This window comes from Arachis hypogaea, chromosome 14, assembly GCF_003086295.3.
Source record: "Arachis hypogaea cultivar Tifrunner chromosome 14, arahy.Tifrunner.gnm2.J5K5, whole genome shotgun sequence".
Classification (NCBI taxonomy): Eukaryota; Viridiplantae; Streptophyta; class Magnoliopsida; order Fabales; family Fabaceae; genus Arachis; species Arachis hypogaea.
Window position 1 is genome coordinate 66544143 of NC_092049.1, and position 13311 is coordinate 66557453.

A 13311-nucleotide genomic window follows, 5' to 3' on the forward strand; every position below is an offset into this window, starting at 1 on the left:
AAACACTCATAACCTCCTCTATAAAATTTTGTTTTCTCCAAACTTTATATTATTTTAAAGCTCTTAAAATCATCGTTAAATTGAGATAAAAAGCAAACAATTTCGAAAACTGAGGCTCAAGTTATGATCCGCCAAAGTTTGCCAAAATCAAGTTTTTCACAAAAATATCAAAGTTCTCAATTTCCAAATTTCATAGCCAAACCAAACTAAAACATACCCAATTCCCAATCCTATACTTCATGTACCTAATCAATCAAACACACATCACTACCAAAGTACCCAAATTAATTCCACTCCCCAATTCATTCCATAACCCCCAATTACAATAACATTATTCCATAATAAGCCATATACCTAATTATCATCATTCATTATCAAATCATATAATCATCATCATTGTTATTCCAATTTCTTCCACACAACACCACTACATCATTTATCAATTCCCATCAATAATATCAATCATCAATTTTCTCATCAGTATCATAATCAAACTCTAACATACACAACTCATGAAATCTTCATCACAATTCACATGCCACATACATAATCCAATCCACCATTTATTTAATTCAATCCTATCTTAAAGTCAACTAGCCTAAGTATTCAGAAATATTATATATTACATAGAGGAAACCGAAACCATACCTTGGCCGATTATCCTCCACGCACAAAAGCACCAAAAAGCCAAGACAACTCCAAAAAGCACCAAAGCTCAAACTAACAACACATATATCACCAAAATCAAAACCTAGAAACCACAACAAACAACACTGCAAGGGTATAGGAGGAACTTTACCTTGTCCAAAGGGGATTGGGGCAAATCCCAACAATTACCTGCTACTAGAGTTCACCTAAACAACCAAAATCTTAAAATCTACTAAAATACTATATCCAAAATTGTGAAATCTGTTAGGGCTGAAAGGATGAGTCTGAAATTCGAGTTTGTACCTACTTTCTTTAGCTAGAATTGAAGAGCTCATTGAAAGCTTCGCATGGCTGTAAACGGCTCGTCAATCGGAGCTCCGGATCAAAAGTTATGGAGCTTTGAAGGGGGAGATGAATAGTGACAATGGCTTCCTTCTCCTCTTTTCTCCCTATCTGAGTTCTCTCTCTCTCTCTCTCTCTCTCTCTCTCTCTCTCTCTCTCTCTCTCTCTCTCTCTCTCTCTCTCTCTCTCTCTCTCTCTCTCTCTTTGTGCTGAAATGAGCTTCTTTGGCTCATTTATGGCTTTATATAAGTTGGACTTTGGCCCAACTTGGCCCTGGTCCAACCGTGTAGCATTTTTGCTTCGTTTGGCCCAACTTTGGGCCAAACCTTTAGGATAAGTGCCCAGTTTACTATTTTAAAAACTGTTCTAAGGTTTCCTACTGTTTCACTCTCTTTCACACAGTACTGGACAGACTTATGCCGGTACTGCCGGCTAATCTATCGGTACGCATTTTTAGGCGAAAATTTTCAAAAGAGAACATTTTTCCACTCAAAAAAATCCACTGAATCCGAATCTCACCATTATATTTTAAGAAAAATATTTTTATGTTTTCGAACTTATTCTAGGCAATTAATTTATTCTATTCTAGTTAAGCGATTTTTCGTGAAAACTCCAGTTCTTACACAATTTCTCTTCACTTGATCAATTGCCAAATCATTGATCTAATTGCTCATAGGTAGAGATGATGATTGATTGCTAACATAAAGCCACACAACTCATAGGATCCAAATATCAAAGGGATTATATGTCACGTATCCACTTTGAATCCAAATAAAAATCATTGTGAGAAGAAGGCTTTAAACTGAATTATTATTACTCTTAGGCCAAGGTTATCATAAAATTCTAATAGATCCAATTGGATCTTTGAAGCAAAAAAGCCCTCTCTTAGATAAACAAAACACAATTTCTATTCTCATACCATTAGGGGTGTTCGCGGTGCGGTTTGGTTCGGTTTTTAAAGAAAAATCCATCCGATCCAATTTTATATTAGTAGTTCGGTTCGGTTTGGTTCGGTCTTTTTACTGAGACCATCCGAACCAAACTAAACCAATTAAAATCGGTTTAGTTTGGTTCGGTTTATTCGGTTTTTCAACTCAAAAAATGTATTCAGTTCCAATTATTTCCCATGCACTAAAACTCTGTCCAATATTATTTTCAACAAAAATATATGCAACAAAATAACAAGTTTAATTTCACAAAGTCATAAATACAGTCATACAACATAATAACTAACAAAAATCTTGATACAAGAAATTCAACAACAAAAGAAATTATAATACAACAATCGAAAATCATGAAAAGTTCAACACAATAAAAAGAAAAAAAAGTTGCTTCCATTTATTTGTACAGCAAAGCAGCCATACTTTGATGTTCCCTAGCAAGATCGCAAAAAACTATTCAACAAACAAAGAACCTGAAATCAAAAATTGAGTTATAACAATTAATACCAAATGGGGTTGTATATTAAGGAAAAAATGAATGTTAAAACAGTAGTATGAATGCTTAACTAAACTAAAAATGTGCCTCTAAATGTTTAGGTATTCTTGATTCTCAATCTTCAAATTAGGGGAACAAGGCCATTCCTCAATTTTTACATTATTTTCAAAATTAGAATCATAACAAGTTTCAGCAAATAAACACAGTTTACAAACACAATCATTGAATACAACCAAACTGATTCCAAAGTCACTAACAAGTAATCAACTTGACTCAAATCATTAACAAAGTAGTAAAAACATAACAAATTGAAATCAAACAATTTTCTAAAAATAGGGAAGTAGACGATGGAACAATAATCAACCTCACTCAGAAAAATCAAGAAGCAAAAAAAAAAAAAGGCAAGAGACTGAATCAGAAATAGAACCAAACTAAATCAGAAATAAAACCAATCTGATTCCAAAAATTTTCATGTAGTACACTAATTCCACAAATTCTTCCTCTTTCACCTTCTCCTTTCCTGCATTAACATTGAATAAACAAGATATTCAGAATCAACCCTAAACAAGAATTACCCTAAATGAAACAGAACAAAAAATTTAGAATTAAAAAACAAAATCAGAATCAACAACTCAGCCATAGAATCAAGACCAAGCCAACCAAGTGTTCATCCCAAATTAGAATCAATAAGAATACTAAACCAGAATTAAAAAAATAGAATTAGAACAAAAAAACAAACCTGAGGCTTAGGCTCTATTACAGAGGACCACAGAGATGCTGCGACTGAGGGAGATGCTGCGACGGAGGCGACGAGGCTAGAAGAACTGGAAAACAAATTAAAATAAAAAACACCAATCAATAATCAAGAAGAAAATTATAACAAAAATAGAAAAGGAAAAATGGCAGATAGAGAATGAAAATTCAAAATGAAAATCAGGAATAAACCTGTGTGACGGAAGACAAGGCGGCTGGACTGCGCTGCGCTTCACAGAGGGCGAGACAGGGCTATTGATACATGGACGTTGACACAACGAGTCGGTGGCTGCTGGTGTGTGCTGCACTACTGCTGTTGTTTCACTGCGTGGGAGACGATGGAGAGAGAGCGGGTACGAAAAAGGGAGAGGGAGAAGGAGGGGATAAGGGGGAGAAAGGCTCCTTCGTGGCTGCTGCAGTCTGGACTTTGGAGGATGGCAGAGGAGAGTGGAAGACGAGGGTTGAGAGTTCAGAGTAGCTAAGAAAAATTAAAAACAAAAACAAATAAACAAGCGAAAGCAAATATTTACAATAACCAATAATAAGGCACACGTTTGCAATTCCCCGGCAACGGCGCCATTTTTTTTGACGAACGGATTTCTGCTAGTAAAGAATTTCACAAATAAATTCTCGTTGCTAGTATAGTTTCTAAACCAACAGATAATCCTTTTGTACAAAAGTTTTAGTTGTCACTAAAGCAAACCCAATAAAATTAAACCGAAGTATTTAAACCTCGGGTCGTCTCTCAAGGAATTGCAGGGAGATGTAATTTATTATTGGTTATAGAAAAGTATCTTTTTGGGGTTTTTGAATAAGGAATAAGAAAAGTAAATTGCAAGAAAGTAAATTAATAATTAAGAAAAACTCTTGGCAAGGTATGAAAACTGGACGTCCTATCCTAGTTATCCTTATCAATTGTGATGAGAATTGTCCACTGCTCCCACTTAGTTAACCCTTACTAAATAAAGGAAATTCAAGTGGACTAATCAATTTGATTCCTCAAGTCCTAGTCAACTCCTATGGAAATACTAGCTTTAGAGGGATCCAAACCAACCAAAAATTTTCAATTAACAAGCAACAAAGGAGTTTGATAACTCAAGTGTATCCAATTAATCAATTCAAGCCAAGAATGTAAAAAGCTAAATTAAAATCATAAATCTAAAATACCTCAAATTGCATTAAATAAGAAAATCGACTCTAACATGGAGTTCATAAACCAAATTGGGAAAATAAGTAATTAACAAGAGAAATAGATGAACCAAAGAGAATTCCTAAATCCTAAAACCTAAGAGAGAGGAGAAAGCCTCTCTCTCTAGAAAACTACATCTAAAACCTAGAATGTGTATAATGAATGAATGCTCCATGATTCCCCCATTCTCCAACCTCTATTCTATGTTCTTGGGCTTGGAATTGGGCCAAAACGGAGCCCAGAAATCGCCCCCAGCGCTTTTTGTAATTTTCTGCACGTGGCGCATGTTACGCGTACGCGTAGGTCACGCGTGTGCGTCATTTGGCGAATTCCTTTTCACGCGTATGCGTCAGTCATGCATACACGTCACTCGTGTTCTATGCTAGGCACGCGTCTGCATCATCCATGCGTGCGCGTCGCTGCCAGTTTCTCAAAACTTCATTTTCTCGCATTCCTTCCACTTTTGCATGTTTTCTTTCCGTCCTCTAAGCCATTCCTGCCCTATAAAGCCTGAAAATACTTAACACACAAATCACGGTATCGAATGGTAATAAAGGGTATTCAAAATTAACAGTTTAAAGGTCTAGGAAACATGTTTTCAACTATATCACAGAATAAGAAAGGATTTGTAAAACCATGCAAATCATATGAATAAATGAGCAAAGACTTAATGAAAACCACTCAAATTAGCACAAGATAAACCATAAAAAAGTGGTTTATCAGCTTTACATTAAGGTTAGGGTAATTTAAATGTTTTATTTATATACCGGTTCGGTTTGGTTTGGTTCATGTTTTCTCAACCAAAACCGAAAACCGAACCAAACCAAACAAAAAACTGCAAAAACATAATTTTTTGGTTATTTTAGTTTTCGTTTATTTTGGTTTTTAGTTTTTTTTGGTTCGGTTCGTCGGTTTTGTTAGGTTTGGATTGGTTTTGAACACCCCTACATACCATATAACTTCAAAGACCCCAATATTAGAGAGGTTACATGTCACATTCCAACTTTAATTCAAGATCAAAATCATTATGAGAGGAGTGTTCAAGCTGAATTACTATGACTCCTAGGCCAAGGTTATCATAGCATTCTAATAGATCCAATTGGATCTTTAAAGAATAGAACTCTCTTCTATGTATGAAGATAAAATCAAGAAGAGAAGAAAATAACATCAATTCAATTAAAATTGCAACAGACTCCTTTCCCAAATGAGGATTAGAGACCCATAATATTTACAAGAGTGATATGGAAGAAATGGAGGAGAAGAAGAAAATGGGAAGGGAGGGGTCTGAAGACCCACTCCTAGTGGTCTGTGCTCAAAATGGTGTGTGTGTGTCTCCAGAATTATTGATTGATCGCCCTAACATCATGAAACTAAGGCCTATATATAGGTTATCCTAAATTACAAACTCAAATGGAATTAAAAGCACATTACAATCAAATGAAAATTCACTATTCTAGATGCTTCTTGTGGTCTTGATTGGTTGACAATTGTGGGCTTGCTTGCTTGAAGATTAAGTGGACTTGGAGTGAATTTAATTGAACTAAGATGAAGCTCCAGGGGTCATTTGGCAGGTATGGGCACTGGTTTTCGTGCTGGTTTATCGAGCGCCCTTCATATTGGCCACTGACTTCACTTGTCATGCGTACGCGTTGCCTACGCATACGCGTGACCGCTATCAAATGCGCTCGTTAAACGAGCGTGTAACTAAGCACCAAGTCTCACCTTCAGGGGCACAAATCTTCATCCTCACGCGTACGCGTCGCCCACGCGTACGCATGACCCTCTTTGCAGGCGCTCATTAAACAAGCGCCCATCTCAGTGCTCATTCAATCCTGGCGCTCGTTTCACTGTCACGCGTACACGTGGGTCACACGTATGTGTGACCTTCACTGACGTTGAGCTCCTGAGCGTCCAAACGAGCGCGACTCGTCCCAGAGCAGCACCAATCTTCAATTCGAGCCCCTATTCGAGCGCCCAGTCTTCATTGTTGGGCATACTCTTCTTTTCTTTGCCTCACGGGATGTGGTGCACGAAATTGTGGTCATCAACAATGGCGCCAAAGGACTTGGAGCTCTCAAACGTGAATCACACTTTATCACAATTCCGTACAACTAACTAGCAAGTGCACTGGGTCGTCTAAGTAATAAACCTTACATGAGTAAGGGTCGATGCCACGGAGACTATCGGCTTAAAGCAAGCTATGGTCATCTTGTAAATCTCAGTCAGGCGGATTCAAATGGTTATGGAGGATTGATAATTAAAAGATGAATAAAACATAAAATAAGATAAAGATAAAGATACTTATGTAATTCATTGGTAGGAATTTCAGATAAGCGTATGAAAATGCTTTGTTCCTCTTGAACCTCTGCTTTCCTATTGCCTTCTTCCAATCATTCATACTCCTTTCCATGGCAAGCTTTATGTTGGGCATCACCGTTGTCAATGACTACTTCCCGTCCTCTCAGTGAAAATGTTCCAAATGCGCTGACACCGCACGGCTAATCATCTGTCGGTTCTCGATCATGTTGGAATAGGATCCATTGATCCTTTTGCGTCTGTCACACGCCCAACAATCGTGAGTTTGAAGCTCATCACATTCATCCCTTCGCAGATCCTACTCGGAATACCATAGACAAGGTTTAGACGTTCTGGATCTCAAGAATGGCCGCCAATAATTCTAGCCTATACCACGAAGGTTCTAATCTTAGATTAGAAACTCAAGAGATACACATTCAAGCTTGTTTGCATGTAGAATGGAAGTGGTTGTTAGTCACGCGTTCATAGGTGAGAATAGTGATGAGTGTCACATAATCATCACATTCATCATGTTCTTGGGTGCGAATGAATATCTTGGAGAAGAAATAGACTTGAGTTGAATAGAAAAACAATAGTACTTGTATTAATTCATGAAGAACAGCAGAGCTCCACACCTTAATCTATGGTGTGTAGAAACTCCACCGTTGAAAATACAAAAGTGATAATGGTGTAAGCACGGCCGAATGGCCAGCCTCCAAGGTCTAGGGACTAAACGTCCAAAGATACAAAATACAATAGCAAAAGGTCCTATTTATAGAGAACTAGTAGCCTTGGGTTTACAGAAATAAGTAATTAATGCAGAAATCTTCTTCCGGGCCCACTTGGTGTGTGCTTGGGCTGAGCATTGAAGCTTCCATGTGTAGAGACTTTTCTTGGAGTTAAACGCCAGCTTTTGTTCTAGTTTGGGAGTTAAACTCCAGCTTTTGTGCCAGTTCTGGCGTTAAACGCCAGAATTCTTAAGCTGACTTGGAACGCCTGTTTGGGCCATTAAACCTCGGGCAAAGTATAGACTATTATATATTGCTGGAAAACCCAGGATGTCTACTTTCCAACGCAATTGAGAGCGTGCCAATTGAGCTTCTGTAGCTCCAGAAAATCTACTTCAAGTGCAGGGAGGTCAGAATCCAACAGCATCTGCAGTCCTTTTTCAGCCTCTGAATCAGATTTTTGCTCAGGTCCCTCAATTTCAGCCAGAAAATACCTGAAATCACAGAAAAACACACAAACTCATATTAAAGTCCAGAAATGTGAATTTTAAAAAAAAACTAATAAAAATATAATAAAAAATAACTAAAATATACTAAAAACATACTAAAAACAATGCCAAAAAGCGTATAAATTATCCGCTCATCACAACACCAAACTTAAATTGTTGCTTGTCCCCAAGCAACTGAAAATCAAATAGGATAAAAAGAAGAGAATATACAATGAATTCCAAAAACATCTATGAAGATCAGTATTAATTAGATGAGCGGGGATTTTAGCTCTCTGCTTCTGAACAGTTTTGGCATCTCACTTTATCCTTTGAAGTTCAGAATGATTGGCTTCTATAGGAACTCAGAATCCAGATAGTGTTATTGTTTCTCCTAGTTAAGTATGTTGATTCTTGAACACAGCTACTTTATGAGTCTTGGCAGTGACCCAAAGCATTTTGTTTTTCAGTATTACCACCGGATACATAAATGCCACAGACACATAACTGGGTCAACCTTTTCAGATTGTGACTTAGCTTTGCTAGAGTCCCCAATTAGAGGTGTCCAGAGCTCTTAAGCAGACTTTTTTTGCTTTTGGACCACGACTTTAACCGCTCAGTCTCAAGTTTTCACTTGACACCTTCACGCCACAAGCACATGGTTAGGGACAGCTTGGTTTAGCCGCTTAGGCCATGATTTTATTCTTGTGGGCCCTCCTATCCACTGATGCTCAAAGCCTTGGGTCCTTTTTATTTTACCCTTGCCTTTTGGTTTAAAGGGTTATTGGCTTTTTCTGCTTGCTTTTTCTTCTTTTTTTCTTTTTTTCGCATATATATATATATATATATATATATATATATATATATATATTTTTCTGCAAGCTTTTCACTGCTTTTTCTTCCTTCAAGAATCAATTTTATGATTTTTCAGATTATCAATTAACATTTCTCCTTTTCCATCATTCTTTCAAGAGCCAACAATTTTAACATTCATGAATCAACAATATCAAAAATATGCACTGTTCAAGTATTCATTCAGAAAAACAATAGTATTGCCACCATATCAAAATAACTAAACTGTTTTAAAATTTGAAATTCATGCACTTCTTTTTCTTTTTCAATTAAAAAAATTTTTTATTTAAGAAAGGTGATGGATTCATTTTCATAGCTTTCAGGCATAGACACTTAGACATTAACGATCATGTAATAAAGACACAAATATAAATAAACATAAAGCATAATTTTCGAAAAACATAAAATAAAGAACAAGGAGATTAAAGAACGGGTCCACCTTAGTGATGGCGGCTTGTTCTTCCTCTTGAAGATCTTATGGAGTGCATGAGCTCCTCAATGTCTCTTCCTTGCCTTTGTTGCTCCTCTCTCATGGTTCTTTGGTCTTCTCTAATTTCATGGAGGAGGATGGAATGCTCTTGGTGCTCCACCCTTAGTTATCCCATGTTGGAACTTAATTCTCCAAAGGAGGTGTTGATTTGCTCCCAATAGTTTTGTGAAGGAAATTGCATCCCTTGAGGCATCTCAGGGATTTCATGATGAGGAAATTCCTCATGCTCTTGGTGAGGTTCTCTTATTTGCTCCATCCTTTTCTTAGTGATGGGCTTGTCCTCATCAATGAGAATGTCTCCCTCTATGTCAATTCCAACCGAATTGTAGAGGTTACAAATGAGATGAGGGAAGGCTAACCTTGCCAAAGTAAAGGACTTGTTCGCCACCTTGTAGAGTTCTTGGGATATAACCTCATGAACTTCTACTTCCTCTCTAATCATGATGCTATAAATCATGATAGCCCGGTCTATAGTAACTTCAGACCAGTTGCTAGTGGGAATGATCGCGCGTTGGATGAACTCCAACCATCCCCTAGCCACGGGCTTGAGGTCATGCCTTCTTAGTTGAACCGGCTTCCCTCTTGAATCTCTCTTCGATTGAGTGCCCTCTTCACAGATGTCTATGAGGACTTGGTCCAACCTTTGATCAAAGTTGACCCTTCTAATGTAGGGGTGTGCATCTTCTTGCATCATGCGCAAGTTGAATGCCAACCTTACATCCTCCGGACTAAAATCTAAGCATTTCCCCCGAACCATTGTAAGCCAATTCTTAGGGTCCGGGTTCACACTTTGATCATGGTTCTTGGTGATCCATGTATTGGCATAGAACTCTTGAACCAGTAAGATCCCGACTTGTTGAATGGGGTTGGTGAGAACTTCCCAACCTCTTCTTCGGATCTCATGTCGGATCTCCGGATATTCGCCCTTTTTGAGCTTAAAAGGGACCTCGGGGATCACCTTTTTCTTGGCCACAACTTCATAGAAGTGGTCTTGATGCACCCTTGAGAGGAATCTCTCCATCTCCCATGACTCGGAGGTGGAAGCTTTTGCCTTTCCTTTCCTCTTTCTAGAGGTTTCTCCGGCCTTTGGTGCCATAAATGGTTATGGAAAAATAAAAAGCTTTAGCTTTTACCACCCCAAACTTAGAAGGTTTGCTCGTCCTCGAGCAAAAGAAGAAAGAAGAGAGTAGAAGAAGAAGAAATAAAGGAGATGGAGTGGGCTTAGTATTTCGGCCAAGGGGGAGAAGTAGTGTGTATGTTGTGTGAAAAGGAAGGAGTGAAGATGGGTTTATATAGGAGTGGAGAGGGGGGTATGGTTCAGCCATTATGGGTGGGTTTGGGTGGGAAAGTGGTTTGAATTTGAATGGTAAAGTAGGTGGGGTTTTATGAAGGATGGATGTGAGTGGTGAATAGAATGGTAGGAATTGATAGGTGATGGGTTTTTTTTTTTTTGGGGAAGAGGTATTGAGGTGATTGGTGAATGGGTGAAGAAGAGAGAGAGAGGTGGGGTAGGTGGGGATCCTGTGGGGTCCACAGATCCTGAGGTGTCAAGGATATCTCATCCCTGCACCAAGTGGCGTGCAAAAATGCCCCTTTCTGCCAATCCTGGCGTTAAACGCCAGGATGCTGCCCATTTCTGGCGTTTAACGCCAAATTCTTGCCCATTCCTGGCGTTAAACGCCAGTCTGGTGCCCATTTCTGGCATTAAACGCCCAGAATGGTGATAGACTGGGCGTTTAACGCCCATAATGGTGACAGACTGGGCGTTTAACGCCCATTCTGCTACTCTTACTGGCGTTTAAACGCCAGCAAGTTTCTCCTCCAGGGTGTTCTATTTTTAATACTATTTTTCCTTCTGTTTTTGCTTTTTCAATTATTTTTGTGACTTCACATGATCATCAACCTACAGAAAACATAAAATAACAAAAGAAAATAGAAATTTAACATAGATAATTAAAGATTGGGTTGCCTCTCAACAAGCACTTCTTTAATGTCAATAGCTTGACAGTGGCTCTCATGGAGCCTCACAGATGTTCAGAGCAATGTTGGAACCTCCCAACACCAAACTTAGAGTTTGAATGTGGGGGTTCAACACCAAACTTAAAGTTTGGTTGTGGCCTCCCAACACCAAACTTAGAGTTTGACTGTGGGGGCTCTGTTTGACTCTGTATTGAGAGAAGCTCTTCATGCTTCCTCTCCATGGTTACAGAGGAATATCCTTGAGCTTTAAACACAAGGGAGTCTTTATTCACTTGAATGATCAATTCTCCTCTGTCAACATCAATCACAGCTTTTGCTGTGGCTAGGAAGGGTCTACCAAGGATGATGGATTCATCCATACACTTTTCAGTCTCTAGGATTATAAAGTCAGCAGGGATGTAGTGGCCTACAACCTTTACCAAGACATCCTCTGCAAGTCCATAAGCCTGTTTCTTTGAATTGTCTGCCATCTCTAGTGAGATTCTTGCAGCTTGTACCTCAATGATCCCCAGCTTCTTCATTACAGAGAGAGGCATGAGGTTTATGCTTGACCCTAGGTCACACAGAGCCTTCTCAAAGGTCATGGTGCCTATGGTACAAGGTATTGAGAACTTTCCAGGGTCTTGTCTCTTCAGAGGTAATTTCTGCCTAGTCAAGTCATCCAGTTCTTTGATGAGCAATGGAGGTTCATCCTCCCAAGTCTCATTACCAAACAACCTGGCATTTAACTTCATGATTTCTCCAAGGTACTTAGTAACTTGCTCTTCAGTAACATCTTACTCATCAGAGCTCATGAATGGCAGAAGTAAATTCAATGAAATCTCTATGGTCTCTGTGTGAGCCTCAGATTCCCATGGTTCCTTATCAGGGAACTCCATGGAGGCCAGTGGATGTCCATTGAGGTCTTCCTCAGTGGAGATCACTGCCTCTTCCTCCTCTCCAGGTTCGGCCGTGTGGGTTGTGGTCATGGCCTTGCACTCTCTTTTTGGATTCTCTTCTGTATTGCTTGGGAGAGTACTAGGAGGGAGTTCAGTAATTTTCTTACTCAGCTGACCCACATGTGCCGCCAAATTTCTAATGGAGGACCTTGTTTCAGTCATGAAACTTTGAGTGGTTTTGATTAGATCAGAGACAATGGTTGCTAAGTCAGAGTGGCTCTGCTTAGAATTCTCTGTCTGTTGCTAAGAAGATAATGGAAAAGGCTTGCTATTGCTAAACCGGTTTCTTCCACCATTATTATTGTTGAAACCTTGTTGAGGTCTCTGTTGATCCTTCCATGAGAGATTTGGATGATTTATCCATGAAAGATTATAGGTGTTTCCATAGGGTTCTCCCATGTAATTCACCTCTTCCATTGCTGGGTTCTCAGGATCATAAGCTTCTTCTTCAGAGGAAGCTTCCTTAGTACTGCCTGTTGCTTCTTGAATTCCAGAGAGACTCTGAGAAATCATATTGACTTGCTGAGTCAATATCTTATTCTGAACCAATATGGCATTCAGAGTATCAATTTCAGAACTCATTTCTTCTGATTTGTCCCATTATTCACAGGATTCCTTTCAGAAGTGTACATGAATTAGTTATTTGCAACCATTTCAATGAGTTTCTGAGCTTCTGCAGGCGTCTTCTTCAGATGAAGAGATCCTCTAGTAGAGCTGTCCAATGACATCTTGGACAGTTTAGACAGACCATCATAGAAGATACCTATGATGCTCCATTCTGAAAGCATGTCAGAAGGACACTTTCTGATCAATTGCTTGTATCTTTCCCAAGCTTCATAGAGGGATTCACCTTCCTTTTGTCTGAAGGTTTAGACTTTCACTCTAAGCTTACTCAATTTTTGAGGTGGAGAGAACTTTGCCAAGAAGGCATTGACTACCTTTTCCCAAGAGTTCAGGCTTTCTTTAGGTTGTGAGTCCAACCGTGTCCTAGCTCTGTCTCTTACAGCAAAAGGGAAGAGCATAAGTCTGTAGACCTCAGGATCAACCCCATTGGTCTTGACAGTGTCACATATTTGCAAGAATTCAGCTAAGAACTGATGAGGATCTTCCAATGGAAGTCCATGAAACTTGCAATTCTGTTGCATTAGAGAAACTAATTGAGGCTTAAGCTCAA

General features: G+C 38.9%; 1 non-coding gene across 1 annotated transcript; it reads left to right on the forward strand.

The window, feature by feature from the left end:
• Positions 1–12919: 12919 nt before the first annotated feature.
• Positions 12920–13027, forward strand: LOC112745190 (small nucleolar RNA R71). The gene has a single exon (XR_003173131.1). It is a non-coding gene; the product is annotated as a small nucleolar RNA R71 (small nucleolar RNA).
• Positions 13028–13311: the final 284 nt, after the last annotated feature.